Raw genomic sequence first — 25,022 nt, 5'->3', positions numbered from 1 at the left:
TTGGTTCGCCATGACGTTATTCATAAATGACTAGGTTGAAACATTCAATTCGAAACCTCTAATTTCTGCAACACAACAAAAGTTGCGGTTGCTGTTACCAGATGCGCCTGGTTAAAAAATGTATAGTTATCATTAATGAGAGAGTTCGTTAATATGACTAGAACTTCTGATTACTGAAGTTTGGTTGGTTATATATATATTTTTTTTTTGAACTAGGAAAATTAGTTACANGCAATAAAAAACTACGAGTTTTATTAGAAACGATAATTTTAATGAAATAATTCATGAACATTTATTAATTATTTTTCAAAAGAAATCCATTTTTATCATTTTAGGCTTTTATCATTATGAGTTTTTAAGGTTTTTTCAAATGTTCCTGAAAAACTGGAGAGATGTAAACATATAATATCTTTATTTTTCTTCCATTACTGGTGTAGTGGTGAGGTATAATGGAAGTAATTTAATATTTCCGTATATTTTTGGTCTTCCTCTTTTAGGCGAAAGATTCAAAACGTGGAATTTAGAATCATCTAAAGAAGTATTACGTGGTCGTATAGTATCTTCAAATCACATCATATCCGAATAGTAATTAACATATTCACATAATATGTACGTTGTCATTAACTTACCTGAACCGCTATCGGCGGACATAGTGGTAAAATATATAAATTATTTTTCCGCCAATAATAAGTTTGGAAGAGCCCAACTGAATTAATGTACTCTAAAAATAGAACAAAATGAATTCCATGTATTGTTAGGTAGACCGGAAAGTATTGTCGTTTCTGTTACCGTTTGATTGTCATTTGTCGGCTTATCGTGTAGTTCAAAAACGCGCCAAAGAGGGCCACGTGCCATTTTAAGGTTATATTTATATAATTTCTTTAAATTTTGTACGTAGACCACTTTCATAATTAACACTTAATGAATTCCATATAATGTTGAAATTACAACCACTCCCTAATGGTTCATTTTTTACAATATTGTAAAAATGACATTGAATTAATTTAGCTTAAGATAATGCGGGGTGAAATACCTGATAAACTCATTTTTTTTTTAATTTGGACTTAGACCACTTTCATAATTATGGGCTCAGTTCTCTTTCCTCTGCTGGTTCGACAGTCCATTACTTTTCCCCCCTATCACTTCAGAATCAATTAGTAGTTTCTGCGGCTAATTCTCTAACACCTTCACGGTTTGTTTAGAGTGAATCGAGCATGAATCAAAGAATGATTTAGACTCGCCGCAGGAGCGGCGCGGTAACTTTGCCTGTCTGATCTTACGCTGGCTTACATTTACATTCCGCGTTACTTCATTCCTTAGTTTAATTATCTGATATACGAAATAGTAGCTGGTACCCTGTGAACCTACCTCGTTTCTCAAGTTAAACGAATAGTTTGCACCTCGCTAAATATATCTTGCCATTAAGGTGAAGTGAAACACGTCGAGGAACTTGATCGACGTCGATAAAGAAGATTTTTCCAAATGCCTACGTTGCCGACGTTCGTTTTTATATTGACAGTTGTGTCGAATTACATTGAATATTGTACCAAATGGCATACTCCACCTATCGTTTTCGTACAATAAATATCAAGAAATCGAAGTAAAACTCCAGAAATCCTCTGGATTCAAGCTTTCTGGGGCCCTAATTGACTGCAGAGGGACACCTTGCGCCATCTGTGATTTCCAGGTCAATTCAATTTTCACTCCGAGACCCCGTATTCCCATCGTTTTAGCATAGAAGCGCATACAACACTTTTTTTTGCCCTTATTCTGTCCAAATGCGAGTTTATCGATTACCAGAGTGTTCTAAATTGTTGTAAAATTGTCCTGACGGTTTTGTTTTTCATATCGGAGCCTTCGATAATTGTATATTGATCGAAATATGAGAGCTCGACGCCATTTTGGTTCTGGTCTGGGCTGAGTTAAAGAATTTTGTTAAAAAATCAAAATTTTGAATGTGTCAGGACAATTCTTAGATGATCAGGAGTGACGTGTCAAAGTTTCGGACAGTTNTTATCGACGTCGATCAAGTTCCTCGACGTGTTTCACTTCACCTTAAGTCGATTCGAATACAACACTTTTGTTTAAGAGTATTAGACTATACTGTCAGAAACTTTGACACATCACTCCTGATCATCTAAGAATTGTGCTGACACATTCAAAATGTCGATTTTTCAAACAAATTTTTTAACTCAGCCCAGACCAGAACCAAAATGATGTCGATCTCTCATATTTCGATCAATATACAATTATCGAAGGCTCTGGTATGAGAATCGAAAGGGTCAGGACAATATTACGACAATTTAGAACACTCTGGTAATCGATAAACTCGCATTTGAACGGGACAAAGGCAAAAAAAAGCTTTGTATGCGCTTCTATGCTAAAACGATGGGAATACGAAGTCTCGGAGTGAAGATTTAATTGACCTGGAAATCACAGGTGGCGCAAGGAGTCCCTTTGCAATCAATTAGGCCCTCAGAAAGCATGAGTCCAGAGGATTTCTGGAGTTTTACTTCGATTTCTTTATAATTATTGTACGAAAACGACAGGTGGAATATGCCATTTGGTACAATACCCAATATAATTCGACCCAGCTGTCAATATAAAAACGAACATCGGCAACGTAGGCATTTAGAAAAATCTTCTTTATCGACGTTGATCAAGTTCCTCGACGTGTTTCACTTCACCTTAAGTACTTTCCCCTCCAGAGTAGAAACCAAGTATACGTTTGTTTTTCTTTTTTTTTTAATTTAGCATCTGCTTTCGCAGAATTTAGAAATGCCGACGGATGAATAACTCGTATGAATTAATTCGCCGAATTAGTACATCCTGTTAGCGTTTCAAAGGGTTTTAACAACGAGTCGGCCTGTAGTTTCCTCGTTCATTTGCTCGTAGCGTAAACCAGTCAAGCTCTTTCACTCGACCGAGTCGAGCTCAATTAGAAGTCATGAGGGTAATTAAGGTGCGGGGGAACGGCTTAGCGAGAAAAGCGAGTTGCCCTCGAGTATTGCGAAAAACCGCAGTAAAATCGTCTCCGGACGGACGCGGATCGCACAACCGTCTAAAGTGGGTCTTCGCCATTCTTAAGCGACAAAGGGCGAGTCGTAGCGGTTATTTGGCTCAGTTCCCTCGGGAGATTTTAACCGATATCTCGAGAAGTCCTGGAAAATGCTTAAAACTCGTTCCCTCGACGGCGAATCGAATGGGAGATGTCCGAGTTCGGGTCCATGTATTAAAAATGAGTAAGTCGAGCCAAGATTTCTCGGCTGATAGACGGGCAATCATGATGATAAAGAAACAGGGTGTGTTACCGTGCACCCCTTTTGCCGGACCAAGCATAACTAATATGTATAAACAGTGACATTTTTAGTCTCTTCTTTCCAGTTCCTACAGGATTTTCCTGAACATCCAGGCACTTTCAGTTTTGAAGCCACATTCAATTTTCAATTAATTCGGCATGATACTTGTTAACAAACTGTTGTCATGTTGCAGTATAACGATGTATATAAAGCTGGATATGCCACTTTAGCACAATTCAATAAAATTTGTTGCAAAATTTATTGCTAATTTATCGCTATTTTATTGCACAAGAAAAAAATTTTTGCTCTTATACTTTTCCGAAAAATGGTGGCGATGTCAGCTTTATATAAAGCTAGCACTGCCACGATAAAAAACAATTATTAAGTAAATGTTCATCGACGAATTATAGGCAAGAATTTATTGCTAATTAATTGCTCGCAGAAAAACCAAATTTCAATTTTTTTGCTCACCCCTAAAGGGGTGAATCGCCACCCCTAGTGCTGATCGCAGGACAGAAACATGATAAACATGGGAGAATCGAACTATTTCTTCACGTGGGAATTAATTGCTAATTAATTGCTAACTAATTGCTCCGAGAAGAATCTAATTTCAAATTTTGTGCACAACCCCTAAGGTAGTAGGCCAACCCCTCTTATGTCGCCCCAGCATGGCCACGTAAGAAATAGGAGAATGGAACTATTTCTTCACGTGAGAATTAATTGCTCATTAATTGCTCCTAGAAGAACCCAATTTTGAATTTTTTACACAACCCCTACGGTGCTAGTCCAACCCCCAAGACATCACCCCAGCATGGCCACACAAAATTGCGGGAATCGAACGATTTCTTTACGTAGCAATTAATTGCTCATTAATTGCTCCTAGAAGAACCCAATTTTGAATTTTTTACACAACCCCTACGGTGCTAGTCCAACCCCCAAGACATCACCCCAGCATGGCCACACAAAATTGCGGGAATCGAACGATTTCTTTACGTAGCAATTAATTGCTCATTAATTGCTCAGAAAAGAACCAATATCTTCGTAAAAATACAATTTTCAAACCTACATTAATTAGCGATTAATCCCCACGTGAACAAATAGTTCGATTGTTCCATTTTTTACGTGGCCATGCTGAGGCGACATAGGCGGGGCTGGCCTTCCACCTTAGGGGTTGTACAAAAAATTCGAAATTAGGTTCTTCTCGGAGCAATTAATTAGCAATTAATTCCCACGTGAAGAAATGGTTCGATTCTCCCATGTTTTTCATGTTTCTGTCCTGCGATCATCACTAGGGGTGGCGATTCACCCCTTTAGGGGTGAGCAAAAAAATTGAAATTATGTTTTTCTGCGAGCAATTACTTAGCAACAAATTCTGGTATATAATTTATCGATGAACATTTACTTAATAATTATTTTTTATTGTGGCAGAGCTAGCTTTATATAAACCGACATCGCCACCATATTTCGGAAAAGTATAAGAACAAAAAATTTTCTTCTTGTGCAATGAAATCACAATAAATTAGCAATAAATTTTACAACAAATTTTATTGAATTGTGCTAAAGTGGCAATTCCAGCTTTATATACATGTTTTGTTGGATCTTATAAAGATTGCGATATTTGACAAGATATTTCCCCGCATTGAATAAAATTATAAGAAAATTTATGTATCGATGTCTATTAGTAGACTTATGAATTGAACATTCGTAGAAGATTTATCCTATAAGTTAAGAGTATTTTGTGCCAATATCGTAATGACGGAAAATTAATCGTTTCGTCTGTTGACTGTCTTGATATGGAGTGGCATTATTAAGGCTTAAGAGTAAGGACTAATCGTCGAAGTAAGAAAAATGATTACGGGGATAAGATATTATCGCAGTAGTGGTCTTGCATTAATTACCCGACGATGTGCCTTTCTAAGGTGGCCAGAACGAGTCTGTTACTACGATATATGCTTAAATTTTTTTTCGCTCTACAAGTAGACACCCGACAACATGTTTTATTCGCGGAATAAAATTATTCACTGCTCGAGAAACCGGAAACTCAGACGTGTAGGGTAAATTCTGTTTAATGAGCGCCTGTATTTGCTAAGACATAGTAAGCTGGGCGACTTGATTCAAATACTTTCATTTCACTCGAGGTCAGTTTAAAATGTTAATCCCGAAATATCGAGCACCGTAGAGGGTGCACGAAAAGTGAACCCGCTTTTGTACAGCCATATTAATTCATTTTTTAAAGCTATATTTCATGCGCGTTTAGCTAATGACGTCATTCAGTTTTTTTTTTTCAGTTTCTAATATCAGTAAGAAATTAAAAGATTCTCTTCGTCAAGCATTTCAGACTTCAACTGCAAGCGTAATTGATTGTAGGTTTCATACACGAAGAAAATATCATTGTAATTACTATTCCTGAGTATTAAGCATCTTTACTACGTTTTCATCACGATCGCTAAAGATTTAGTAACATATTTCCATCGTGAGTATTGCATTATAGTACTGTCTTTTTTAATTGGCAACACTAACAAATCACTTATACTCGGGTCCTCGGAAACTCAAGAATCTTTCATTTATAGTTTTCGTAAAGACGCGTTAAGGTGAAGTGAAACACGTTAAGGAACTTGACCGACGTCGATAAAGAAGGTTTTTCTAAATGCCTACGGTGCCGACGTTCGTTTTTATATTGACAGGTGTGTTGAATTATATTAGGTATTGTACCAAAAGGCATACTCCACCTGTAGTTTTCGTACAATAATTATAAAGAAATCGAAGTAAAACTCCAGAAATCCTCTGAATTCATGCTTTCTGGGGCCTTAATTGACTGCAGAGGGACCCCCTGCGCCATCTGTGATTTCCAGGTCAATTAAATTTTCACTCCGAGACCTCGTATTCCCATCGTTTTAGCATAGAAGAGCATACAACACTTTTTTTGCCTTTATCCCGTTCAAATGCGAGTTTATCGATTACCAGAGTGTTTCAAATTGTCGTAAAATTGTCTTGACCCTTTCGATTCTCATATCAGAGCCTTCGACAATTGTATATCGATCGAAATATGAGAGCCCGACGCCATTTTGATTCTGGTTTGAGCTAAGTTAAACAATTTTTTCCAAAAATCCAAATTTTTAATGTGTCAGGACAATTCTTAGATGATCAGGAATGATGTGTCAAAGTTTCGGACAGCATATTTTTTTAAGGGTATTGGACCAAACTATCCAAAACTTTGACACGTCACTCCTGATCATCTAAGAATTGTCCTGAAATTCAAAATTTGGATTTTTGGAAAAAATTGTTTAACTTAGCTCAAACCAGAATCAAAATGGCGTCGGGCTCTCATATTTCGATCGATATACAATTGTCGAAGGCTCTGATATGAGAATCGAAAGGGTCAAGACAATTTTACGACAATTTGAAACACTCTGGTAATCGATAAACTCGCATTTGAATGGGATAAAAGCAAAAAAAGTTTTGTATGCGTTTCTATGCTAAAACGATGGGAATACGAGGTCTCGGAGGGAAAATTTAATTGACTTGGAAATCACAGATGGCGCAGGGGGTCCCTCTGCAGTCAATTAGGGCCCCAGAAAGCATGAATCCAAAGGATTTCTGGAGTTTTACTTCGATTTCTTGATATTTATAATACAAAAACGACCGGTGGAGTATGCCATTTGGTACAATACCCAATATAATTCGACACAACTGTCAATATAAAAACTAACGTCGGCTACGTAGGTATTTAGAAAAATCTTCTTTATCGACGTCGATCAAGTTCCTCGATGTGTTTCACTTCACCTTAAAGCTATCGGAAACGTTGTTTAACAAATTGTTCTTTCTGTCACAATTATTGTTAAGATTACGTCTTTCCATTGAGGACAAGGCCTGTTTTGGATTCAGACAGGATGTTTTGTACGCCGTGTTATCGCTAACGCAAGGCCGTATTGAAAATCTCATTCCTTTTCTACCGATTGAACCGCAAAACGGACTTCGTTCTCAGAGGCGGGATAATTAACTTGCCGAACTTCGTTTGCGTCCATACGTTTTGCCGATAGGCTGGTATCATAGTCCCGCTGTCCATGTCGGGGGAAACGAGCTCGAGAGTTTACGTACATGTTGATAAGTTATCGCCCGGCTTGGGCGGCTTGTCGGAGCGTTTCAAAGTTTTAAAAGCCGAGGAGAGTCGTCTCGTCCACGGAAGCCCGTCGAAATCGATGGATCGGTGACGACGCTGGTAGCGCGATGTCGATGATCGGCTCACGATCGATCGGCATATCGAAGTACGAGTGAATAGGCAGGATAAAGCACCTGCCATCGAAGCACTCTGGGTCGCGTGGATTTTATTGGGACACGGTTCTCGAGCTCGTCACCGTTCCTGATCCTGCGATGTCGTCCTGTCAGTTTCGTCCGGCAAGGAAATGGAAATGCATCGCAAATTGGTGATTTATTTTGATTTTTCTGTTTTTGATTTTTTTTCTTTTTTATCTTTTAATTCGGCGAGACAATTGATTAACTTATTTATAAGGATTTGTTTAACGAAACGACATCCTGCGATATCGTCCTGCCAGTTTTGTACGACAAGGAAATAAAAATGCATCGCCAATTGGTGATTTATTTTGATTTTTTTGTGTTTGTTTTTTGTCCTTTGTCTTTCAATTCGGTCAGAGAATTGGTTAACTTATTTATAAGGATTGATTTGTTCGTATAGTTTTGAGATATATAGACAGCGAGGGGGAGGGGAAGGTAGTTGATTCGGTTTAATCTTGCGAACCGAAGTTATACCTACGAAGTTATTAAGTACACGGTGTACCTTATTACAATCAATGAGTCAATCCACCCGCGTAATCGAAAACGCAATAGAACAATATATTAATATAACTTGGATTTTTCTTTCGATCCCTGAGTTTTGTTAAACGTTGTAAGAGAAGCTGTTTCCACTGATACGTCATATTATAATTATCCAATGCATCCGGTGTATTATATATAACATACAAAATCTGTTTATTTTTATTAGTAAATAATTATTTACAGCGCCTTACAAGTACTTTGTAACGGATAGAAAGCCGTAATCAGACGCGTTATTCGTTTCGCCACAAGACCACTTCTGAAATCTCTTTAGGAAATATTAAGTTTAATAAAAATCTTCCTTGCATAATCAAGTAAACCGTTTGTTCTTTGCACTGCACGCCAGAAGGCGAACAGCTCCTAGTAGTTCTGATTAATTGTTTTTAAACCAGACTTCTACTGGGATAAAGCGTACGGAGGGATGCAGCTTCGCGTTACGTTGTTCTAAATGAGAATCGAGGACTTCCTTCGTTCGTTGTAAAAAGCAGAGTGTCCTTTTGGAGTCACGCAAGGACTCGCGGTGCCTCAGAAAAATCTTGCCGCGTTGTGGAAGGGATACCAATTTTTTCTAACTTTTACGTGATTGGTTCGTTGGCGGGGATGCCCAAAAAAGTCGCCTCCCACGACTTCGGCAACGAGGGTAGCAAAAGGGTAGCCAGGTCGAGTACGGCCTGACCATGCCTTTGTAAGATCACGTACCGTCCAAGGGTATTTCTTATGGTCTTGTTCACCCAACCCTTCGCGAAAGTTCGGTTCCTTCGAACAAAGGCAAACAACATTTGGCGGCCAAATGCCCACCGTGAGAAAGCGGAGCAAGTCAAAATTCCCAGGATGGTACGAGGTCTCGTGAAGTTATAACTATGTACCCTAATTACTACACGCATTTTTCTTACGGACGTAACACCGTTTATACGGATATATTTAAAGAGAGGCGAAAGACTCCGCTTGCAATCCAGCGTAAGAAGGTGAGCGCGGGGGTTCCAATTGTTTGCGCCGTTTAAAAGTGAGCGCTGAGTTAAGTTCCTGGCGGGTAAATTCAAGGTCCGTTGAATTTGCACCACGCACTAATTTAAATGAAAACACAACAATAACAATTTATTGTACTAATAAAATAACGGATAGAGAATACAATTTGTCAATATGAATTCGCGGTACAATCGCGTGTCCTGGTTACGCACTAACAAGTAGGTCCCAGTGCGGAGACAAAACATCCGAATTGTTCGAAGTCTTAGTTGAGTTTAATGTCAAAAATGTGGAAAGTTGCATTCGCGATGCACTTTCTTCCCTTTCCTCTGTCGAAAGCTAGGAAGGGATGCACTTGGGATGCTGAGCCCTGATTGGCTGACTTTAGGACAGCATTTCCCAAAGGTTCGTTTTCCCAGGTCGGTACAGACTTCCTCGAATCCTGGAGAAAGTTCGCGATGTCTGGTAGCCATACGATACCCTTTTGGAAATGCGTCGCCATGGCAGACCCTGAACTGGCCACTTTGAAAAACCCCCCTAATTGGTCATAAATTTCGAGTCCCTTCTCTAGTTATTTTCTAACCACGTGCAGGACACTCCTTCGAGAAAGAGTGCCTCGCATTGTCCATGGCCAAATGTTGCTCAAATGTTCTTCAGGCCGCCTCACTCCAATCAGATGGTTCAACACCAATAGTAAGCATAAATCGTTTTACGATCGAGCTGCAGGAGTTGTCTTGCGCGTGCGAACACGCTCGGGGAAAAAGACGAGAAATTGGCGAAAAATCCGCAATTGCCCGGCAGCTGCGAAGAACTCAATCAGGGAGGGCTGCAAAAGATGCAGGGGGAGTGGTCGGGCGGAGGAGAGAACCGCGGGAATGCCGCGTCGTTACGGCTCTGCGTCGGGTTCGGTTAAAAGTGAATGGAGAACCTGCTCATTCACAAGATTTTCTTCCGAGAGAGGCTTGTCTTGCCCGCCGGCCAGTTTTATGTGCACACGCGTGTGTGTAGCCCCGGGCGTGCGCGACGGTGCGCGTAAGCGGCTCTGCGTGTGGCAGAGCCGACGCAATGCTACGGAGAAAAACTGGGGGAAATTGTATCCTTCTTCGCTCCTTGCCGAAGGACGAGGAAACGGGCCGCGCGTTAACCTTGGTCGTCTCATCTTGAAGCGAGCTACGTATTCGATTTGCATTCCTTTTAATGGAGAATTAAATGGCCGCGCGCCGCAGAATGAAATGATGGTTCCGAGTCGTTTTGCAACGGACAATCAGGGTTATAAAATTTCATTAAGAGAAGGGGGAGTATTGCCCGGATCGGGGAAAAATTAAGGACACGGTAATTCTAGGTGTGAACGTGTAGTTAAGGGGGTATTACCGTAGAGAAGCTTGTTTTTTAAGTTATTTTTAGGAATTAATTTTGCGAGAACTATCGAACCTACTAGTGCCGGGAGTTTTGGCGCATATTAAGGTGAAGTGAAACACCCTTCAAATCAGTCGATTCGAATACAACACTTTTTTTTAAGGGTATTAGACCAAACTGTCCGAAACTTTGACACGTCACTCCTGATCATCTAAGAATTGTCCTGACACATTCAAAATTTGGATTTTTCGAAAAAATTTGTTAACTTAGCCCAGACCAAAACCAAAATGGCATCGAGTTCTCATATTTCGATCGATATACAATTATCTAAGGCTCTGATATGACAATCGAAAGGGTCAGGACAATTTTACGACAATTTAGAACACTCTGGTAATCGATAAACTCGCATTTGGACAGGATAAGGGCAAAAAAAGTGTTGTATGCGCTTCTATGTTAAAACGATGGGAATACGGGGTCTCGGAGTGAAAATTTAATTGACCTGGAAATCACAGATGGCGCAGGGTGTCCCTCTGCAGTCAATTGGGGCCCCAGAAAGCTTGAATCCAGAGGATTTCTGGAGTTTTACTTCGATTTCTTGATATTTATTGTACGAAAACGACAGGTGGAGTATGCCATTTGGTACAATATTCAATGTAATTCGACACAACTGTCAATATAAAAACGAACGTCGGCAACGTAGGCATTTAGAAAAATCTTCTTTATCGACGTCGATCAAGTTCCTCGACGTGTTTCACTTCACCTTAAGAGATGTTTCAACTGGCAACACAAATTTTTATGAAATTCTTTATTGAAATCTATACGATTTATGCGCTGTTATGCAGGTCGTTGCGGAAGACACTCGTCCAATCGGGCACACGGGTCGCGGCGATTCTAGTCGTCTGAAACAGGGGAACAAAATTTTTTTTAAATTTCTATGAATGTAGTTATCGTCCGAACTAGAACTAAATAAGCACGAAATTATTTATCGGAATCGCAGCTGTTTGAAAATTAAGGTCTCATTTTCCCGGAAAATTGTCAACTGAAACATGAGAGCGGGGCTAAAATATTCAAGCTATCGGTATCATTCTAGTTCGGACTATAGGTGAAGGTTTCGTCGAAATGTGGGCAAAACCCGAAGTCAATCGGCCCAATAGTTTTTGAGAAAAACGTGTGCCCGACTTGAAAAATGTCGTTTCGAGAAAAACGCGTTTAAAGTTTGCCATACATTTAGCACTGATACGGCTGAACGTACGGTGGATAACAATTGATTTTAGTAACTTTTAGTAATTAGTAGGAGTGACGTGTCAAAAATTCGGACAGTTTGGTCTAATACCCGTAGAAAAAAGTGTTGTATTCGAATCGACTGATTTGAAGGGGGTTTCACTTCACCTTAAGGCTCTCTTATCGAGCCAAAATGTCACGATTCCATTAATGAAAGTACGCGAACCCAATGGACCGCGAAGCCGAAACGAGTTTCCCCCGACGTAAGAAATCACGACGATCAAAACAACACTATAAATACAAGTAATTAACGTAATCGGGCACGCATAGGTAAATACCGAGCGGTTATCGGGGTGCACATTATAATACACACTTAATTCCACTGTTTCGATCAACGGATCGGAAAACGGCTTTTTCAACTTTCAAACTTCACCCACGTGTGCCGACTATTAGGATTATGCGTATTCTCATAACGCTAGCTCTTGATAGTACAAGATCTCGGTTTCATTATCAATGAAGTGTGGGTCGGTGGTGAGGCTAAACAGTGGCTTTCGTCAGCATTATCTCAAAACAATAGAAACAATACCGACGTCATTAAAAGTAATAATGCCGATAATAACGCAAGGCGAGCCGTATCATTACAATGGCGTATTTCGTATCTCCAATTTCTTGCGCAAAATCGTTCGACGGCACATTTCCTGCTTTTACATCGACAGTTAACGCTTCATCGAGCGTTTCCGGAAATTCTCTCTCACCGAGTTGTAATGCACAGCTACAGAGCGGAATATCTGCAGGGTAGTCTATATGCAATTGTACGAGATATAATTTAAAAATATCATTAATATCTACATATGTAACGAAAAAGACGTTTGAATAATGTGAAGCTTCTCACACGACCGAGGGGAAATTCGTATCAGGATTAATAAATATTCGAATTCGACGAGGTTCACAATAGAGGGTAGAATGACATCGTGGCAGAATACATTTTTCAACTTCAAATCGAGTAACAATTCGACGAGAAGGAACTGTTCCATTAAACGAAAAAATAGCGGTTATCTCCATGCATCTAAATCACTTCGGAGTTTGCGGTGAAGTGAAACACCCTTCAAATCAGTCGATTCGAATACAACATGTTTTTTTAAGGGTATTAGACCAAACTATCCGAAACTTCGACACATCACTCCTGATCACCTAAGAATTGTCCTGACACATTCAAAATTTGGATTAAAAAAAAATTTTTTTAACTTAGCCTAGACCAGAACCAAATGGCGTGCAGCTCACATATTTCGATCGATATACAATTGTCAAAGGCTCTGACATGAGAAACGAAAGGGTCAGGACAATTTTATGACAATTTAGAACACTCTGGTAGTCGATAAACTCGCATTTGAACGGGATAAAAGCAAAAAAAAGTGTTGAACGCGCTTCTGTGCTAAAACTATGGGAATGCGAGCTCTCAGAGTGAAAATTTAATTGACCTGGAATTCACAGATGGCGCAGGGGGTCCCTCTGCAGTCAATTAGGGCCCCAGAAATCATGAATTCAGAGGATTTCTGGAGTTTTACTTCGATTTCTTTATAATTATTGTACGAAAACGACAGGTGGAGTATGCCATTTGGTACAATACCCAATATAATTCGACCCAGCTGTCAATATAAAAACGAACGTCGGCAACGTAGGCATTTAGAAAAATCTTCTTTATCGACGTCGATCAAGTCCCTCGACGGGTTTCACTTCACCTTAAATACCCACATTTCGCTCACCATGTAAAACCCTTCAATCATAAAATTTCCTTCCGACACATTTCTTCAATTTAGCCGATATATTCGTAGATATCAAACCGTTGCACTTTCCGTGAGCCACTGCAAATAAATATGTCTACCCCGGTATTAATCCCCCTACTCGTATCCTTCTTAATATATTATTACGCGCGGAACGTGCTTCGTGAAATATCGACAAGCACGGTCCACATAAAACTGGGTTTACCTATGCTCATGAGGGAGAAAAAAGAATAAGAAAGCGAATCCCGAGCCATAAAGGCGAGTACGCGCGCACACGGCAAAACCGGGTATCTTTATTTCACATCCGAAGCCTCACACACCGATAATGTCCGTAACATTCCCAAAGTCATTTGTCATGGGGGTCGTAAACCCTGTTCGAGTTAACGAGACGGATTATATACGCCTCCGTGCGTTTCCACGCTTACTTTCGACCTTTATTTTGCCCAGGGATTGAGAGCTGAGGTCCACGGGAGTGGTGTCGACACGTTTGAGATCTCGCAAATCGCGAGTTCCCAGGATTCGCAAGACCCTCACACCGGACCCGGAAGACTCGCGTTTTATATTGAACCTGCGAAAGTCCATCTCATTATGCGGAAAGGTAGCGCACTTATGTCATGTTTTATTCCGAACCGCTAACTCAGCCGGTTAACCTATAGTTCGCGATAAAAGATGGAAATATCGCGATAAAACGGCGCACGCGCGTTCTTGGCGTGCGTATCAAATCGGTATCTTAACGATATTTAAGTGAAATCGTAACCGACTTTGTTCGACGCGGATCGTTTAATCACTCAGCGGTGTAACGTGCTCTTAAGGTGAAGTGAAACCCCCTTCAAATCAGTCGATTCGAATACAACACTTTTTTTAAGGGTATTGGACCAAACTGTCCGAAACTTTGACACATCACTCCTGATCATCTAAGAATTGTCCTGACACATTCAAAATTTGGATTTTTGGAAAACATTTTTTAACTTAGCCCAGACCAAAACCAAAATGGCGTCGAGCTTTCATATTTCGATCGACATACAATTATCGAAGGCTCTGATATGAGAAACGAAAAGGTCAGGACAATTTTACGACAATTTAGAATAGTCTGGTAATCGATAAACTCGCATTTGAGCGGGATAAAGGCATAAAAAGTGTTGTATGCGCTTCTATGCTATAATAAAACGATGGGAATACGAGGTCTCGGGGTGAAAATTTAATTTATTTGGAAATCACAGATGGCGCAGGGTGTCCCTCTGCAGTTAATTAGGGTCCCAGAAAGCACGAATCCAAAGGATTTCTGGAGTTTTATTTCGATTTCTTGATATTTATTGTACGAAAACGACAAGTGGAGTATGCCATTTGATACAATATCCAATATAACTCGACACAGCTGTCAATATAAAAACGAACGTCGGCAACATAGGCATTTAGAAAAATCTTTATCGACGTCGACCAAGTTCCTCGATTTGTTTCACTTCACCTTGAGCTGGCAGCGCCACCTGACATTTTGTGTGAAATTAAAGAAATAAGTTGCGCAAAATGTAGGAAAAATTTATTGCTTATTTACGTATTTAGATGTGGCACGTCTCGGTATTTTCTCTTTCGAGGCTCAAGCGGTTTCTGAAGAAAGCACCATCCGAAAGGGTTTCTATCTCTTCCGGTACTGCGTGAGCCAGTGAAGTGGCAAAGGAGCAGAAACGGGCTGCCGCCAGTTTTTCTCGGCAGACGGTGCAGGCTTTGTCTATACACAAATCTGTCAAATTTTATCGGGCGGTGGAGTGTGTAGGATGTAGGCGCGTTAAATGTCTGCGGTGCCGCGTGTAACGGGACCGGGAACAAAGAGGGGATGCAGGAGCTGGGAAAGAGAGAAATGGAGTTATCTACGAGAAACGAGGAATGCTTATAAGGACTCCCTACGTGTTTTCCTTCCGATCTATGCATAATTCAGGGAGTCGAATGAATGACCGCGGATGGTCAACTCGCCAAGTGAGCTCGGTTAGAAATGTATTAACTCGGGGGAAGGAGTAGTACGCGGGAAATGATATCAATGGGTCATAAGTCAGTCTCGATCTTTGGTGTTCTTCTAGGAGGAGAAAGGTTTATTCAAATTGTCGATACCGACATTTCTGATTTTAGGAAGCATGACGTATGACGTTTAACCCTTTTAGTGCCTGGCGAAAAAGAGGTGCTTATGCGAGGATAAGCGGCCGAATTTTTCGATTTTACTAGGATTTGGAAAAAGGCTCAGAAAAACCAAACGAAAAGCAATATTTACGTAATTCAAAAAGCAGGGTATTAAGGACAAAATAGAGAGTAACTCGCCAAGTGAGCTCGGTTAGAAATGTATTAACTCGGGGGAAGGAGTAGTACGCGGGAAATGATATCAATGGGTCATAAGTCAGTCTCGATCTTTGGTGTTCTTCAAGGAGGAGAAAAAGTATTGAAATTGTTGATGCCGACATTTCTGATTTTAGGAAGCATGACGTATGACGTTTAACCCTTTTAGTGCCGGGCGAAAAAGGGGTGCTTATGCGAAGATAACTGGCCGAATTTTACGATTTTACTAGGATTTGGAAAAAGGCTCATAAAAACCAAACGAAAAGCAATATTTACATAATTCAAATAGCAGGGTATTAAGGACAAAATAGAGAATAAAACGGTAACGCTAATTTTTCTATATTCATTGAAAATTACATAAATAACAAAGGTATAAGTGATAAAAAAAAAAGAAAAATTGAGTTCTCTCTTTCAAAACGTAATTGCACATAGGAAAAGTCATCTTTTTATCATAAATTTTTATAGACCGTTTANAGATGGGAACTTTTTTTATTTACTTTTCTATGCAATTTAATATGGTATGTACTGGAAGAAAATATACCGAATATGATATAATGAAAAATGAAAAAGGTCAATGTGCAAAGATTTAATATTTTCAAGGGTAAAAGCGGTATTAAAAGTAAGACTTTATGGAGACTCGTTTAAATCCGTGTTTTGTTTAACGTGAATATAAGTTCGTTTATGTAAAACGAAACTATGTCCCGTTGTCACCCGTAGCTTCAAAAGTAAGTGGTTTGACCCTGTTCGACTCTCAGTGCATGTAAATCAATATCAATGAAATGTTAATTAGTGGCGTGCACGTGGTAATAAAATCATGTTGATTTATTGTAGTTGTTTCGTTAATTGCAGGCGGCGCATGTACCATCATGTACCAATTAACGTTGATTTATTTAAAGCTTATTGACCGATGACGTCGTGGCGGAATAAAATACATCAATACGTGAAACGCATCATTGTAGATATTTATATTGCTTGAAATCCATTCGGTTCTTATGATGATTACTTTATGGGATGGTATAACACTTTTTTTTATAAAACGTAACGTGATTTAATCAGCACCCATTCGGCAGTACACCATGTGCTACTCTCTTTTGAACATCATTGGCACTTGACATTGTTTACTACACTTGCAATGTTGTCATTTTCTTGAAAGTCTCCTTATTATTCATCCATATCACCGATACTAAATTAATTAATTTTTCTCACGGTCAAAGTTAAGCACAGCAAAAGTCAGCTCATAGTAAAAGTTCGATTTACGAGGAAACAATTAGAATAAAAAATTAGCTGCAATATCGCTACAGTAGATGCGATATTCCTGCGATATTATGTTCATAATTCTAGTATTATTGTTATTTCATATGACGTTTAATTTTCAAGTGCACAGCTTGATCGCACCGTATCTCTCGTTCGCAGAACCGAGCAACGGTGATGCGTAACAATTCGATTAGACCTAATCTTACACTTGGAATCAACGGTGACACTTTAAGCTCGTTAGCCTGAAGACAAGGAGCACGTAAGTCTCCGATCAGTGGACGATGCATTGTTCGTTGAATTTAGATATTTTATCGTAGCAAAGGAGTTACATCGCGAGTTTCGAAACGGAACGTCCGGATAAAAAAGAGTGTGTACTCGCATCGAGAAGGAAAAATAATCAGTGGGTACTGTTCCTCATCGCGAATCAATAATGCAAGATCCACCAATGAAGAAGAAATTAACGAACGACACTAGCGATCAATCGAAGAGTAGTAATGCTTCTTGCGACGTGCTAATTCGATATAAAATTATAACGAAAAATAAGACGATTTCACGGAGAAATGAGTTCGTCAGCGTGAGTGGTAACAGCGCTAAAAAAGAAGTTCAGATAAAATAATCAGATTGTTAAATATGCCTTACTATTCTAATTAAAAGTACCAGACAGTTCTAATAAAATATTATCTAGACGAATTAATCCTTTTTTTTGGTAAATCCAAAGAGAGTATCTGGGTAGAAGATGAAGAATTTTCCAGTTGAAATTTATCTAGCGGTTTAAGAATCTGATTAAGGTAACCATATATTCAACTAGACTTCAGTAATCAGAATTTTTTAGTCATAGTAATTAGATTATATGATTAATGATAACTAGAAACCTATTATCCAGGCGTATCTAGTAGCATTAATCGAAACTTTTTTTTTAATGAAGCTTTAGTAGTGTCAGTGATCAATGAACAACTAGATGCTTTTATAAATGGAACTACGTGATCACTGTGGATCTTTTCTGGAGATACTATATTACGTTTATTGTAGGTAAATTTTATTTAATTTTATGAGGTTTTTTTGTTGACGCAATGCCTCTTTTACAGTCGTGTCCAAGAAATGAACTATCGGAGAAACGGTGCTCAGATTTTGACGATAATTACCTATGTAATGTGTCCGACCAATTTCTGTTGAAGAGGCGAGACTTTCCAAGATAATACATTGGATGGTGGATTGCGTGGGCGGGCTTGCGTGTTGTCTTTTCTGTCAGCGCAATAAGTCAGGATCCAGGAAAATATTTCTTACTCAACCTAGGCATTGTACTTTGGTGTGAGAAGGGCCTCGTTAACCCTAGGTGAGATCACTCAGCGCAGGGAATTTCATAATTGTTGAATGATTCTTTTGTAAATTAATAATATCGCATTCAATAATTAGCTAGGAATTAATTAAATCCCGTTGGCTTCTGTAAATGAAACATCGATCACACGACTTGATAATTAGAATGTGTGTTTACGTATTCTTGAATTCGATCCAGGTAAATGTAATACACAAGGGGGTTTGTTACCTTAGTGTCATAGTACGTACATAAAGGCATTGCTACTTTAGCCCAATTCAATAAAATTTATTGCTAATCTATTGCTATTTTATTGCGCAAGAAAAACATTTTTTCCTCTTACACTTTTTCGAATAACGGTGGCGATGCCAGCTTTGTATAAAGGATTGCCGCATTATAAAGTCAATAATAAAGCATTGGCACATTATAAAATCAATAATAAATTAAATGTTTATAGTTCACGTATACGAAATATAATACTCAAAGAGCAAGAGTTCATTAGAGATTAGTTAACAAAAGAAGAATAAAAATAAGGATGATCTTGTGTTTAAGTATCGGACGTATGTCGAAAAGGTATTGCGGTCAAGACCTTGGACATTCTGAATTCCTTGGTAAGCGGTCAAAAACGTGTTATCTACCGTTTTGTATTTACCTTGAGTCTTATCAATCGCGTCCTAGAAACGCCCGAGTTCGAGGAGAGAGGGCAGCCTTGTCATATCCTTTGTTCTAGGTAAATTTATCATGCGAGAACGTCATCATTAGCAAGGATGTTAAATGATCTTGGGCTTTGAATCGGGAATGACGCGGCCTTCGGAAGATGGGAAAAGAATCATAGCGCTCTCGCGGCACATCGTATTTGTCTTGTGTAAATCCTGATCGTGCTAACGTACTCGGGAATTATTCCCGTTGCTGCAAATAGTGCGTATGTATAACGAGCTCGAGGAAATGTGTGTACAGTAGGCACCCCCCACATCGGAAATATGGAATGAAACCTATTTGGAGAATTTAGTGCTTTTTTAGTGCTATTTTAGTGCTACAACCTCGATTTTAGTGCTCCACCCCTTATATCGAAAATCGGTGGAGGTGCTGAGTGAACGTTCACTCAGTACCCCCACAGTGTATACTATGTTAAAGGAAAGATTCACAGGAAAAACGAGTATGCAGCATTTTGGTGCTATTTTAGTGCTCTAGAAATACCCAAGAACCATATTCGAAACATGACCCCTTTCACCCCAAAACTACCCCCGATCGTATAAGCGCCAAGAGAGAAGAGGTAGAAATGGTAACATTTTGCATGTCCTCTTCTCGAATTATTTTGGTGCTATTTTAGTGCTCTAGAAATACCCAAGAGCCAGATCCGAAACATAACCCCCTTCACGTCAAAACTATCCCAGATCGTGTAAGCGTCAAAAGAGAAGAGGTAGAAATAATAACATTTTGCATGTTCTCTTTTCGAATTATTTTGATTCTATTTAAGTGCTTTAGGAATACCTAAGAGACAGATCCGAAACATCATCCCCTTCACCCGAAATCTACCCCCGATCATATAGGCTCCAAGAAAGAAGAGGTAGAAATAATAACACATTTTACACGTTTTTCTCTCGCATTATTTTGGTGTTATTTAAGTGCCTTAAAGATATCCAAGAGCCAGATTCTAAAGACCACCCCTTTCACCTCAAAACTACTCTCAATCGTATAGGCTCCAAGACAGAAGAGGTGGAAATATCAAAATTTGCACGTTCTTTTTTCGCATTATTTTGGTGCCATTTATGTGCTCTGTGGATACCCACGGTATCATTAAAGCATTTAAATAGCACCAAAATAATGCGTGAGAAGAACGTGCGAAATGTGTTATTATTTCTACCTTTTCTATCTTGGAGCCTATACAATCGGGGGTAGTTTTAGGGTGAAGGGGGTGATGATTCGGATCCGTCTCTTTGGTATTCCTAAAGCACTTAAATAACACTAAAATGCTGCGTACTCATTTTTTCCGTGAATCTTTCCCTTAACGTAGTAAGCACTGTGAGGGTACTGAGTTCACTCAGCACCACTACCGATTTTCGGTATAAGGGGTGGAGCACTAAAATCAAGGTTGTAGCACTAAAATAGCACTAAAAAAGCACTAAATTCTCCAATAGGTTTCATTTCGTATTTCCGATGTGGAGGTGCCTACTGTACGTACATCTCGCGGAATACGGTTTACGGCGGAACGCGGATACGAGGGCAATATGCGAGTTCATAAGCATTTCGGATACCCTCTTTAGCGGTACACTTCATTGAAATAGGATCTTCCCTCTGGGCTATCGGCTTACCCAACAGCCATCAGATATATCTTGATTTTGCTACACACAAAACATGGAGCTTCGATGACCGATATTCGATCACCGTTAATTGTTGGGTCGGGAGCATCAATTACGACCGAAGGTCCCACATTGCGGGCGTTCGACGTACAGAGTTTATCATTCGGAATAAAAACCCTTAAATTATTGTTAATTAATGTTTCTCGGTATTGACTACACTGAAATGTTTAGTAAATGTTAAGTTCGTTTACTTTTAGATTGAAAACGAGGAAGGAACCTTGAAAGGAAATTCAATTTTAGGTTCGGAACCAAAGTTTCAGTGATCGAGGACCCGAGGACGGAGAGCGCAGGTTTATTTACTTTACTGTTAAGGTGAATTGAAACACGTCGAGGAATTTGATCGACGTCGATAAAGAAGATTTTTCTAAATGCTTACGTTGCCGACGTTCGTTTTTATATTGACAGCTGTGTCGAATTATATTAGGTATTGTCCCAAATGGCATACTCCACTTATCGTTTTCGTACAATAATTATAAAGAAATCGAAGTAAAACTCCAGAAATCCTCTGGATTCATGCTTTCTGGGGCCCTATTTGATTTCAGAGGAACTCCCTGCGCCATCTGTGATTTCCAGGTCAATTAAATCTTCACTCTGAGACTTCGTATTATCATCGTTTTGGCATAGAAGCGCATACAAAACTTATTTTGCCTTTGTCCCGTTCAAATGCGAGTTTATCGATTACCAGAGTGTTATAAATTGTCGTAAAATTGTGTTGACCCTTTCGTTTCTCATATCAGAGCCTTCGATAATTGTATATTGATCGAAATATGAGAGCTCGACGCCATTTTGGTTCTGGTCTGGGCGGAGTTAAAAAATTTGTTTGAAAAATCCACAGTTTTAATGTGTCAGGACAATTCTTAGATGATCAGGAGTGATGTGTCAAAGTTTCGGACAGTTTGGTCTTTTACTCTTAAAAAAAAGTGTTGTATTCGAATCGACTGATTTGAAGGGTGTTTCACTTCACCTTAATACCGTGTCTAACGTTGCTTCATCTTATTCCCCTATTCGTAAAGCTCTGCGCGATCCAGGGTACCAGGAACTCTTCCTCGAGTAACCTTAATTACTCGTGCATCCAGCCCGATTATTTAATCATTTCCAGAGATCCAATTCCCGGCCCACGCGTCGTTATTCACCGGGCCACCACGTTTGTCCGTGCTGACAAGGTGCAATGCATCTCGGCATACACAATAATCCCTATTTCACGGTAATCATTCTCCAAAGACAATTCCAGGAGGGTCGCGGGCGTCGGCTGGAGGCTCGCAAAGGTGGACGATTTATCGAAAACATGCGCCGATACGCTTGTTCCTACATAGCGGAGGATACCGCGAGAGAGGAGCTCGTGTTCGCGCCAAATTCTCGGCCGGTATCATTAATCCTCGCTTTATGCCGGCGTGTATTCATGCCCGTGCATACTTATGAAGCATGCACGCGAGCCGGTGACATTTCACGGGCGCCTTTCTGAATCGTAATCCGCGCTCGCCGGTGTCACCTCACGAACCTTTGACCCCTGCCATTATGGTTCTTCCTCCGGATTTTTTCATTGTCCCCTTCGCGATATTACCCCCCTCGTTATTGTACCCCAGTTCCGAGGGAAAGGAATTTGTCACTTCATGCAAAGCCGCCACGACGAGCGTTCCCACGGGGCTGCCGTAGTCTCCCCTCCTTCTCCCCCGTGTTTCTTATGCGCCTGTATCTTCGGGTGTGGATCTTAATAAGCGTCAACCGAGGGGAAAATCCCGCCAATGGAGAATGGCGACACTCGATATTCGCGCCCATCGTTCGCCGCGCAAGAGCCGCGCGATGCCTCAATGGCCGGCGTGTGCTGCACGACTAGAGAAAATCGGTACCGCGATCGCGGGATAACGCGAATTATGTTACGCAACCAACAGATAAATGATCTGCCGCAGCTTAGAGGAGGTGCAACCTAACCGGTGGTTTTATTTTCCACGCTGTCCGACGACCAACGCGAGCGAGAGTTCCAGCAACGGGATGCTTTTACATCCACTTCTATTCCGAGTATTTTACGCGATCGTGTCTTTGGATATGGATCCGAAGCTTCAACCGAGGAGAAAATCATGTATATAAAGCTGGAATTGCCACTTTAGCACAATTCAATAAAATTTGTTGCAAAATTTATTGCTAATTAGTTGCTATTTTATTGCACGAGAGAAAAATTTGTTGCTCCTATACTTTTCCGAAAAATGGTGGCGATGTCAGCTTTATATAAAGCTAGCGCTGCCACAGTAAAAAACAATTATTAAGTAAATGTTCATCGACGAATTATATGCAAGAATTTATTGCTAATTAATTGCTCGCAGAAAAACCAAATTTCAATTTTTTTCCTCACCCCTAAAGGGGTGAATGGCCGACCCTAGTGCTGATCGCAGGACAGAAAGATGAAAAACATGGGAGAATCGAACTATTTCTTCACGTGGAAATTAATTGCTCCGAGAAGAACCAATATCTTTGTAAAAATACACTTTTCAAAGCTACATTAATTAGCGATTAATTCCCACGTGAACAAATAGTTCGATTCTTCCGTTTTTCATGTTTCTGTCCTGCGATCATCACTAGGGGTGGCGATTCACCCCTTTAGGGGTGAGCAAAAAAATAGAAATTTGGTTTTTGTGCGAGCAATTAATTAGCAATTAATTCTGGTATATAATTCATCGATGAACATTTACTTAATAATTGTTTTTTATTGTGGCAGTGTTAGCTTTATATAAAGCTGACATCGCCACCATTTTTCGGAAAAGTACAAGAGCAAAAATTTTTTCTCTTGTGCAATAAAATAGCAATGAATTAGCAATAAATTTTGCGACAAATTTTATTGAATTGTGCTAAAGTGGCTATTCCAGCTTTATATACATGAGAAAATCTCGTCAATGGGGAATAGCGACACTTGATATTCGCAACCATCGTTTGTTGTAGGTAGATCGACTGTCACGCGATGCCTCAATGGCCACCGTACTCTATACGAGCACAGGGATTCGGTATCTTGTTTGCAAGATTGCCCGAATGATGTAATACATCCGAGAGATCTTCCTTACTTTTCAAGTTGTGTATGTACGTTATCACTGTGCTCAGAATGCGTTCAGTGCATTACTGAATGTATTTCTATCGACTTTTTTGAGCATTACGGGTTAAAGTGTTACCACGAATTTGGGTGAAAATAGAGGTGTACCAAAAATACGGATTACTTTCAAAATATGAAAAATAATTATTCTGTATACTGCAAAATCTATGTTGTTGATATGTAATATATATTGAAGGTAGTTCATATTTTTGGAGCCTTGTAGTATTTATGATTTGACTAAAGTATTTCTCCTTGTTATTGAAAAAGTGTAACTGGTGACACGAGATTATTCTTCATAATGTTAGTTTCCACGGAGACAAATGGTTTATAAATCTTGGCTTATTTCCCTAGCCAATCCAAGTGAGAAATGCGATTGGTCTGGAAAAAATATATCCCCCACGTATCAGAAGCATGCTTGTCCATTTTTTTGGGGGGGTATTCATGTGCGTTTTGTAGTATTTGATACGTTTTTATGTACCTCCTACCGACTATTACCGAAAGAGCAATTAAAATCCCGTTCCGTTAAGGGCGCTCACCACTCTAGCGATTTTGCAGGGCCTCACGGGGACAACGATTCCGAACATATTTCTAAACCGATCGAGCTTAACGAGTGCTCATATCGAAGATGAAACGTTGACCTGGGTTTATATGGGAGCGATTTTCGATAAGTGGTCATTTTCATATAAAAATTTCAATGCCCTTTTACCTAGGACGGAGGTGCTCGATCGAAAATCGCTCCCATATAAACACACGTCAACATTTTATCTTTAAAACGAGCACTCGTTGAGCTCGATCGGTTGAGAAATACGCTCAAAATCGTTGTCCCCGTGAAGCACCTTTTTCAGGATTTTCGAGTTTCTCGCGAGGAGTTTGGGCATTCTTTAGCAACCGTTGCCGACTCTAGGCGGAGTGTCCAACTGGTGTGTGCGTGCGGCTGGGGGTCACACACGTTTCGGCGCCTAGTCCAGAGGCGTCTAGCCGTTGTGTGAGTCCTATACGTGCAAAATACGCACACATTTTTCGCCCGTTGCTAAACACCGTCCATTATGCGTCGCGTCTCCCTCATCCGAGCGAGAAAGAACGTTTTGGTTACCTCCCACCGAATTCGATGCTAGTGCCATCTAGCGGTGGAAGTCATCGTCCCCACTTTGGTGGTGAACGCCGTTAAGGGAAATCTATGTAACTGTATGGGTTACAGCAGGTGATCACAAAATCGTAGTCTCTTTAAACTTGACTATATATTTTCTT

General features: G+C 39.9%; 1 protein-coding gene across 1 annotated transcript in view; it reads left to right on the top strand.

Moving 5' to 3' along the window:
- LOC111673978 (GAS2-like protein pickled eggs) overlaps positions 1-25,022 on the top strand; it is a 63,228-nt gene that overhangs the window by 3,517 nt on the left and 34,689 nt on the right. The gene's annotated exons all lie outside the window — the stretch shown is intronic.

Source organism: Orussus abietinus, unplaced genomic scaffold (genome assembly GCF_000612105.2).
Source record: "Orussus abietinus isolate OABI.00-Male unplaced genomic scaffold, Oabi_2.0 scaffold170, whole genome shotgun sequence".
NCBI classification, from domain to species: domain Eukaryota; kingdom Metazoa; phylum Arthropoda; class Insecta; order Hymenoptera; family Orussidae; genus Orussus; species Orussus abietinus.
This window is presented reverse-complemented; position numbering and strand designations above follow the sequence as displayed.